A 10736-nucleotide genomic window follows, 5' to 3' on the forward strand; every position below is an offset into this window, starting at 1 on the left:
TGCAGCAGAGCTCCGTGATTCTTTAAATGTAAACTGAGGGTTGGACTCGACAGCCAGCCTTCTCTGTAGCCGCGGAAACATGGCATTAGTGAAATGTCAGCTTGCGTTAAGATCACCAGTGGCCTTTGCTGCTCCACATTCTTCCATGTTTCCGCACAAAGATAAGGGAACACGGCCATGCCTCTGCTCTGGAGATCGATCCCCTTCATGTCTGATATTACCTTACATACCCGGGGCCAGGTGGGTGTGAGAGCAGAGGGCAGGGGGAGCATGTTTACTCACTGAACCTTGAGTGCAGCTGTAGCAAGTAGCCAGGCAGCTTTGGATCACTGAACTAACTGCAGTGGGGGAGCCTTCTTTTAGGGTCTGCAGTGATAAGAACAGATCTCGAAGGAGTTGAATGTCTGCGTGATCTAAACCCAGGGCAGCCAGGCTGAAGAGGATGTGTGCTCTAACCTGTTTGCACTGAATACTCTCCATAAATAATTTACAGGCAAGGCTGCTCGCTATTATTGCAAAAATACAGGATTGCGTTTTGACACATGCATCCAGCTTGTAAGTCAATAGACACAGTTTCACCCAGTGTGTGCAGACTTGGCGATAGTCACCCATCCAAGTGTGTTTTCCAATAATGTAATTTAGCACTCTCAAAGCCAGAGTGGGAAGAGATTTTGCAGAAACCATTGCCACAAGACAATAGATTGCCCTTCCAGTTTTTTTTTATTTCTAATAAGCAGCCTTATGGTTTTCTCCTATGTGGCATTAACATCCTTATGAATACAAAGTTATTTGTACTTAATGGTAAATTAAACTTATTTGGATCTGAAAAATACTCTTCTGTTCTCCTTATTCCGTTGATGCCTTTCATGACAATACTTGGTGTTTTCTCCAAGAACCAGAAAGGATTTTGTTATGGTAAATTTTAACACCCCCTCCCAACTTCCCAAATAACATTGCAGATTTCACCAGGCACTCAGTTTTCCACAGATAATGGTCATTGCCCATGAAGACTACCTTGACTTTTAAAATTGTTTTTAAACATGAGAAAAACTGGTTGTACTTTCTGTGATCTCAGAAATATTTAATAAAGCATCCTGATAAATATGCAAAGACTGAGCCACATCAACACTGCCCAGCATCATTGGTGAAGTTACTTAATTCCTTCCATTTTGTTGTTGGTGGTGGTGGTTGGTTGGTTGGTTGGTTGGTTTTTGTTTTGTTTGCTTTTTTCTTAAATGAAAGGATTTTTTTTCATTACTCAGATGCTACACTGTTTCTATGACCAATCAATAACAAAGCTGTAGTGTCTCCCTTGTTTTTTTTTTTTTGATAAGGCATATTTACATGAAATAAGGAATTACATGTATATTTAATAAGAAAGTCCATTATATGTATACAAGGCAGGAAAAGTAGATGTTTGTGCTGGATGTAGTAATGCTAAAATAAGAACTGCATCTAAAATTTATCTGCTACAGATTTAGAAAGAGAATCCTGCTTGGAGGGCAAACAAGATGGGAAATGATGGTTCCAGGTGAGGGTGGGATTGAGTATTTATATGCCAAAGTAGACGGAGTTTCAAGTAAGCTGTTAGTAGCATGCATTATTGTCTCAACAGAAGCACCTGCTCTACAAGGGGGCAGGATGAATGCTTACAACATGGAGATGGGCAGAATTTCTCATCACAGTGGTTTTATATTTACTTGCATGATATTGACAATCCTTGTGATGGCTAATCTCAGTTGTTAACTGCAAATAGAACCAACAAATCACAAGCTGCTGAGGGCTATTGGGGGAATTTTTCTGGACCAGACTATTTGAAGCAGGTACACCCACCCCCCTAAATCTTCACTAAAGTTATGTGATGTACCACATAAAAAGTTATGAAAGGAGGAATCTTGGCTTTTTGCCTGCTTGCCCTTACTCTTGCTTGCATGTTCATCCACCCTGTTGTTGAGGTATTCCTCAACCAATATTAGAACTTGTTTGGATTTCCAATATAGACAAGAAGACAAGAAGCAATCCATAAATCATTTAGGCCTTCAGTGCCAGATGTGGACTGCTTAGGCTCCCAGCCTTATGAGCTAAAGAATTGCTATATTCTCAGTCTCTCTAGTATGAGGCTGTTGGACTGTCCAGACTGCATCCTCTAAGCCAACTTAATAAATTCCATTTAGTTCATTTGTTCTATAAGCTCTATTACTTTAGAGAACCCTTCGTGAAACATGTGTTTTTATTGATTGAGGCTTATTCAACAGCCACTAGATTGGGGTGTACTCTGAAACTTATTTACAGTTTCTCAAGAGAAACTTTAGTTAGCCAATAATAGGGTCTGAGTGAATAGACTACATATCAATTCTTTCAAAGGTTGACAAAAAGAAAAAAAAACATTATCAATAAATACCATCTGGCAGAATCAAGCCATTTACAAGAAACAAATTTAAAGTACATTATGCTAAAGAACGACACCCAAGCACCTGCGACTTGCACCACTACAATGGATAAGTGTATGATGGAGACATGGGACAGATAGAGTATGTGGAGAGATGGAAGAGAAAAGAAAGCTGAATAGTCCATACAGTGTGGGAAAAGGTAGAACAGCAGACAAGATGGCAGTGAGGAACAGGCTGATATGAGGAGGCCATAGTGAAGTCCTACTCTGGGATGTTACTAAGGTTCCCAGTCTTGCTACAGCTGGAGTCTATGTCAATGTCTGTGGCCTGAGTTACCACCAAAGGTCAAGTATGTATCCATGGTCTGAACTGCCACCAGAGACCATGTGGATATCTGAGGGTCATGCTACCATGGGAGAAATGCTGATCTCATTGGCCCGTGCTGACACCTGATTCCATAGGGACATCTGTTGTTCAGCATCCAGTGGGGCAGCCTGGGTCCCATATCCAGTGGGTCAGTCCAGGTGCTCCTTGCCTCCAGATGAGAATGGATAGACCTTGAGATCAAAAGTCCCAAGGGTCTGTTTCTTGCTTATGGGCAGCTAAAGTACCTTAGGTGAGGCAGGAGTCACTGAGAGAGGTGAAAAATGAGTTTTTCTGCTGAATATTTAATCTTTAGAATGAGACTGCAGGTCTCAGAAGGCAATGGAGACTCAGGAGCTCCATGAGCCTGTGATGATACCAAAAGCATTACAGCTGCTTGTTCGAGCTGCTGTGCCAAGCACAGCAGAGGAAGCAGGCAGATGTTTGAAACCCACTGGCAGGTGGGTCCAGTGAGACACAGGCCTGGTGGTTCTTCATCTAGAGTCAGCACCAAGCTAGCGACAGTGGTTGAACAGACCCAAGGAGCTGCAAAGGCAGTTGCACCATTGCTGCCTGACCACCGGACATCCAGCAGCAGTTCCCCCCAGGATAAAGAAGTTTCAGATGAGCACTTGAGAGCCCCCAGCATGCCAGCCAGCCTTTATTTATAAACCTTGGGCAGTGGGGAGGAGTTTTGAGAGTGAATGTGTCTGATTTGCTAGGACTAAGGGTGCCAGGATCCTTAATCTACATACAGTGGTACGGTACCTCATTTACATGCAGTAACATGGGCTTCTATCACAAGAAGGAGAAAACAGTACTTAAATATCCAATGGATGAGAGGATAATGTCTAGCTATGATTAGAGGTCATTTGCTGGAACTAGCATATCCTCAGCATAGGGACGAGTACTTCTTGGAATTCCTCATGCACGAGAGCAGAAGAGCTGGCCTTGACTCTGCTGGCTTCAGCTTTGGGTGAGCTAGCCAGGGCAGTTTTGAGGAAAGACTTCACCCTGGTGGGTTTACCAACTTAGCTACCTTCCAGGTCCAGATCCATGGCTTTGAGTTGACCCTCCCCAACATCTACCTCATCTATTATTGGCTGGACTGTATGAAAGGGCTGGTCCTGCAGATTCAAAGTTTCAGGAGTTCCATGACACAGGGCAACAACAGGGTATCACAGAAGAGTCCCTGTGAGGATCCAACATTGATGGTGTAGCGTAAGCCAGATGCCTTGAAATAGACCAATGTGTCATTGCAATGAACATTTGCTAGCAAATAAGTGTGGACAAAGGGGTACACTATAACACACGACAGCTTCCACAAACAAGATTTTTTTTAATTCTATCTAATTTTATCTTATTTTGGTAGGGGGTAGGTTGCAAGGGCAGAGGTGTACAGAAAGGGACAGGAAATGAGTGGGATTGGAGTGCATGGTGTGAAATTCACAAAAAATCAATTAAAAGTTTTAAAAAGGAATAAATTATGAATCAGTTAAGTTTGGGTTAGTCTGATATACAGATTAAGAAAAACCATGAAATGCAGTTAATATGAGAATTTATTGGAATTATTGGGTTTTTTCCCCATGTTCAGTTATTTTTATTAGGGCAAGTGTGAACGTGTTCTGTAACTTCTCTCACTTGCAAGCAGGACAGTAGGGTGCATGTCTACACTGGCCGGTCCCGAGGTCTAGTCATACAATATGCCACCACAGTGGGGATAAGTCACTTTCCTTTCTGGCAGGAGGCAAAGCTTCAGTCAAAACACCATCAGGTGGTGTTTCCTCCTGCAGCTGCTTAACCTCCCGATCCCAGCTCTCCATTCTCGGCTTCTTCCAATACTCTCTCTTGGAAAAGTAATCAGGATACATTGCTTTCTCAGAAGGATGCCAATAATCCAAGCACAATTCTTGAACCTTGTAGCACTCATATCTCTCATAGGAGGTGCCTCCGGGAGAGTCCGGGAAGATATATGGCTGAGGATGCTGATTTTGACAGAATTCTTCTTCCGCCTCCTCCAGCAGCTGTGCAGCCTTCATCATATCCTTCTCATTCTTATGTTCTTTAAACCGGGCCTCTCATCAGACAAGCGAAGTATCGGTATTGTCCTGTGGATACACCATGATTCGAGGTGGCACAGCGTGTGCTTAAATAGCCGCAGAATCTTCTGCTGGTGGGTCAGGTAGGCCGGAGGAGCGCAGAACGCCGTAGCGTCCCGCTTACCTTCGGCAGCCACCGCGGGTGCTGCCGGAATTATTGTTAATAAGGTAGCTTTACTTCCATGTATTATGCGTCTCTTCCTCTACGTTACCATATGCTGTTCCAACCTTACATCTTGAGTTCCTCCTCACTCTTTACTCCCATCCTGATAGGTCTATCAACCAATCTGTTTTTAGGATGGTTTCCGACTCTCTAGTAGCCATTCCTTACGTTAGGCTTTTAGGAAGGCACGGCTTTCTAACCAGCCTACCATAGGCCTTCCTTAGTTCCTTCCTGCATAGAGACTCATGGGCTGCCCTCAGTCCTGCCTTGACTTCTGTTCAATACTACGCTCTCACAATAAAAACATCTTTCTTATTATAGTTACTTTCAGGGTAATTCAGTCTTCATATACAGACTTAAAACTTCTTAGAGCTCATGCCTAAATCAGCCATCAGAAAACAAAGTATCCGGATCCCATAAGCATCCAACCCTCCTCTGATTAAACTCCTCCCCCCCACCCCCACTTCAGACAAGAATAACTGGAGCTATGATCAGAAAGACCATGTCTCCTGTGAGCCTTTAAATCTTGGTATATTCTTGCAGGTAATACACATTGTGATTGAAATAAGGAGTTAAACTTGGTATGTCTTATAAGGCCCCACAGAATAGTAATTCTAAAAGGGGGGGGGGGGAACCACAACCACTTGCTTTGCTGGAATGTTGCTGGATTCCTCAGGATGGGAATTTCAGAGTTAACAGTAGACTATGGATTTTCAATCAGAATAGAGTTATGTAAAATGAAAAATGGTGCTTCCTGCAGTCATAATGTAATCCCATTGGTTTTTCTCACAGCATTTAAACTATCTCCCATTCTAATGAGTCTCAGTAAACACAGAGGCTCTGAAATAGATAAAGACTTTCACTAGGTCAACGTATAAAATATGCTGACTATGAACTATTGTACAAACACAAACGTATTAAATCCTATTTTAAAGGTTACCTTGAGGAAAAGAAAAGACACCATCCCCACCCTCTGCTTTCTCATCAGCCCTCCCATTTCTTTATAATCAAAACCACAGAGAAGACAGAAGACAGGTCCTAACACAGGCCCTGATGCTGCCTCCATAAGCCTCCTCCTCTCTGAGCCCCTCTAATTTAAAACATGCAGAAGGCATTCAGGACGTTCTGTAGGATTCCAGTGTTAACATGGATCACTTTGGTACGTCTTCTATGTATCGCCGTTAAAGACACAGCATATCCAGGCTAGAGATGGAGGGAAGGCACGAACCAAAAGTAGAGGTTTTGTATCCTCAGGCACGGTGCAAACTCTTTGAGTGCATGGACTTGAACATTAAATGTTGGATTCTTGTTTGCTGAGAGACTATCTCTGCAGGGAGAAAGCAAGAGCCATGACTCTTGAGAGTACTAAAGAGCCTAGAAAAGGGCTCCTGTGTTTTCATGTGTTAAATTTACTCTATTTTCACTCACAATCATGACCTTTTATCTCTCCTTTTTTTAAAAAAATGAAATTTAAGTGACACAGGGTTAGAAATTTGAATCCTTGTTCTCAAAGACCCTTAACTTGTTTGCAATTCGCTGGTGAATCAACAGTAGTTCCCACCAAACAAGTGCTGGGTGAAAGACAGCAGCGAATATGTGCTCTGAAGAATTATCTGGATTCCACCAGGATGCTTATTCAGTCATTACTACACCTTTCTCTTCTATACCGGAGGACATGAAAAAATAGATTTTTTCCTATCTGTGAGTAGCAGTCCTCTGTTACCCCTCACTTGTACATCTGATTAAATGGATCTTATTTCTTTCACCAAAAAAGGGACTGTGATTTCTATACTAATCCCAGTACATATAGGCACTACTTGTGACAAAATCAACAAACATATGATCCACTAGACATCATGTCTCAGTTACTCAATATTTGTGTTCAATTTTTCTCCTTTTTCTATTTTCATTTTTCTTTTCATCTGCAGTTTCAGTTTTCAATCTCAATAGGTGGGTAGGTGGTAGGATGCTAGAATAAATACAAAGCCTTCTGTGTTCCCCAGTTCTCTGCAGATGGAACAAAAGGACCATTTCACTGGATGAAGCCTGCACTTAATTGCTGCCAAACTCAGAACCACAAGCACGGCCCTGATCATCCAAAGGCATACGTGATGGATAGCTACTCCCGTCATCTGCTCTGCCATCCATCTCTGTAGGAAAGCCATGGTGATAGCTGGAGGACAGGGGGGCTGACATCAGCAGAAATGACCACAAGAGTCAGATGTAAAGGCAGCCAAGGAAGGGAATTTGTCTTTAATCTGTTCTCTGAAGCTTAATGTGAACGAAGGGAATTTTAGTCACTTTGGTCCAGACACTTTGCAGATCGTTCGGTGAAAAGAAAATAGCTTATCTCTAGGGGATAGGCACGAAAGTTTAGTAGAGCTTGTAGGTCAAAACTATTGATTATCTAACTTTCCTCAAATTCTGAAAGATGGAAACACGCACCAAAGCAAACCATGCACACATCAATCCATCAGATGCTTGGGTCTATTTTATGGATTGGGACATTGTTATTGAAAAAGCTTCCACGACATCCACAGCAAGGCCAATGAAAGTGGTCTGGTTAATATCCTTAAGAGCGTTCAATCCTGATAACATTTGCTACCTAAATATAGAAGAAACTTAGGCACCAGGACCCTTATAGCATTTAAACTAGCATATGTCAAAATTTCAATTGTGTGATTAATGAGCTTGATGGTATTGAGCAAACACAACCTTATAATCCTACTTGTGCCAGTAATTAGTAAAAATATTATCAATATTTTATCTTTTTGGTGCAGGTTTAATAATGTCCCCCAAAGCATGTGTTCACATGAAACCTAAGATGGTATGCTAATATAAAATAAGTATCTTTATAGATGTACTTCCTATATTTCAAATGGAGATTTTCCTGCCTTAGCATAGTCTCTACAGCCACTGATGGGTGTTTTATATAAAGACAAGGACATAGGAGAGAAAACAATGTGAAGGCAGAGGAGACAGAAAACAAGATGACACATCTGCAAGCCAAGGCTCACTAAAAACTGACAGCAGCCACAAGAAGTGAAGAAAAAGGACAGTACAGATTCCTCCAGCACTTCCTGGAGAATCGAGCACATCTGCCACATTGATGTCTGACTTCTGTTCTCCAGAACTAGAAAAGCAGTATGTTTCTTCTATTTGAAGACATTCTGTCTGCAGCAAATTGTGTGGCACCAAGATGTTATTATATTTTACAGTAGTTATTTCAGCACAAATTGGTACCCAATACCTAAGCTCCAGATTCTTAGATTCAACTGCCTAAGATCATATTCCTACTTAGTTATTGTATTATTCAGGAATCTCCACAGTAAGAAAGATCAGAGGAAGTGTGTGTGTGTGTGTGTGTGTGTGTGTGTGTGTGTGTTTGGTTTATTTGAAAGGACTATTTCTGTACTTATGGGAGGTGGCAGAGCTGAAATCAGTAGGACAAGCTGGCTAGCTGGAGTTTGCCTGAAATTTATTGTTGCTGTCTTGTGTCTGAATGCTAGGATTTCAGGTGAGACTTCTGTGCTGCAGTCTGGAATCTGAATTCCTTCCTGTAGAAATTTGGAGTCTTATTTATGATGAGTAATAGCAACATTTTAAAACATTTATAGTAAAATCTAGATTGATGTTGACTTAAACAACTGACTACCATAGCCTAGCCAAGTTGATAAATAAAATTAATCATCATTGAAGCCAAAACAATAGCTCTCCCACAGTATTTCATATCATTTGTTGTTCAGAGTAGAAAACATGTTTACACCATTATACTTATTCTTCAACAACAACAACAACAACAACAGCAACAACAACCACTCTCAAAGCATTCCCACTAAAATCAGAAATACAAAGCTGTACACTCTCTCCAGGTATGTTCAATATAATGCTTGAGGTCTTAGCTAGTAGAGAATAAAAGATTTACACATAAAAAGAGAAGTCAAAGTACAGATTGCCAATAATATGATTCTAAATGTTAAGAGGCCCTAACCACTTGACTAAAACCTCTTAGAGCTGCTAACAAGGTTCAGTAAAGTGGCAAGATCCAAAATGAAAACACACACAAAAAAAAACTATAGCCTTTTTAATATCAATGACAAACATAATAAAAAGTCCATCAGGGCAACAATTATTCAAGATACACACACCAAAATACACACACACACACACACACACACACACTGAAGGAAATTAAAGACCTCCGCAATGAAAATTTTAAGGCACTGAAGAAAGAAATTAAGGAAAAAATTAGATGATAGAAACTCATCCTATGCTCATAGATTAAAAGTATTAATCTTGTGAAAATGGCCCAGTGTAACCCCAATGAATATTCCAAGGGCATTCTTTACAAACAGAAAAAAACAACCAAAAAATTTAGTGGAAACACAAAAGATAGTAAAGTAAAGTCCTGAAGAAAAGGAATGCTGTGGTATGTGTCACTATACTTGATTTTAATCTGTATTACAGAGCCATAGTCATAAAGGCAAAATGATCTACCGTAGAAGTATAGGCCTCTATCAATGGGATAAATGGAGGTCGCAAATAGGGGACACAAGAGTTCATGTCAGAGTCAGTCCTCACTCTCCACAGAACTGTGGAGAGTGCACTGTCCTTTGGCTAGATCTGAATAGGGGGTCTAGGTTTACTGGATGCATTTTCCTTGGTTGGTACAATAGCTTGTGCAGGTCCCCGGGTCCAGATCTGCCAGCCTTGATGGTCTTCTTGTAGGATTCTAGGACTCTCTGGGTCCTTCTAGCTCCCCATTATCCCTTACCTCTCTCACCTGGCGTCCCAATAGCAAGCCCCAGCATCTGTCCCCATCCCCCACTGAATGAAGACTCTCAGAGGATATCCGTGTTGGGCTAGTATCCGATTATAAATGAGTATATTCTATGTCTATTTTTCTGGGTCTGGGTTAACTCACTCAGGGTGATCATTGATAGTTCCATCCATTTGCCTGCAAACCACTTCCCCTTGGTGGGGAAGCCTAGTGGCACTCAGAGGAAGGGGAAGCAGGCTATCTAGAATAGACCTGATAGGCTATGATCATATGGTGGGTGAGGAGGGCCTCTTCTGTCATAGGCCTAAGGGAGGGGAATAGGGTGAAAGAGGGAGGGAGGGGGAACTGGAAGATACAAGTGAGGGGATAACAATCAGGATGTAATCCTAATAAATTCTTAAAATAAAAAAATTAATTTAATTTTTAAAAAAGAAATGGAGGTCCCAGATATATGACAGCACAACAACAGTTACCTTGTTTTTAACAAAGATGCCAAAAATATACATTGGCACAGAGACAGCATCTTGAGGAAATGATGCTAAAAAAAAAAAATTGGAATTTCAAACTTTAAAATGAAAATAAATCCCTATTTCTTTTTTTATAGTTTATTAATTTATTCATATTACATCTCAATTGTTATCCCATCCTTTGTATCCTCTCATTCCTCCCTCCCTCCCATTTTCCCCTTACTCCCTTCCCCTATGACTGTGACTGAGGGGGACCTCTTCCCCCTGTATATGCTCATAGGATATCAAGTCTCTTCTTGGTAGCCTGCTATCCTTCCTCTGAGTGCCACCTGGCCTCTAAATCCCTATTTCTTGCCCTTCACAAAATGCAGTATATCCAAGTGGATCAAGGACATCAGTGTAAGAGCTGATGTTCTAAAGGCGTTATTAAAAAAAAAAAAAAAGTCGAAGATGTCCTTCAACTAAATGCAAAGC

General features: G+C 41.3%; 1 pseudogene; it reads right to left on the reverse strand.

Moving 5' to 3' along the window:
• Positions 1 to 4342: 4342 nt before the first annotated feature.
• On the reverse strand, positions 4343 to 5117 carry LOC127202322 (NADH dehydrogenase [ubiquinone] 1 beta subcomplex subunit 9-like; annotated as a pseudogene).
• Positions 5118 to 10736: the final 5619 nt, after the last annotated feature.

This window comes from Acomys russatus, chromosome 18 (genome assembly GCF_903995435.1).
Source record: "Acomys russatus chromosome 18, mAcoRus1.1, whole genome shotgun sequence".
NCBI classification, from domain to species: Eukaryota; Metazoa; Chordata; class Mammalia; order Rodentia; family Muridae; genus Acomys; species Acomys russatus.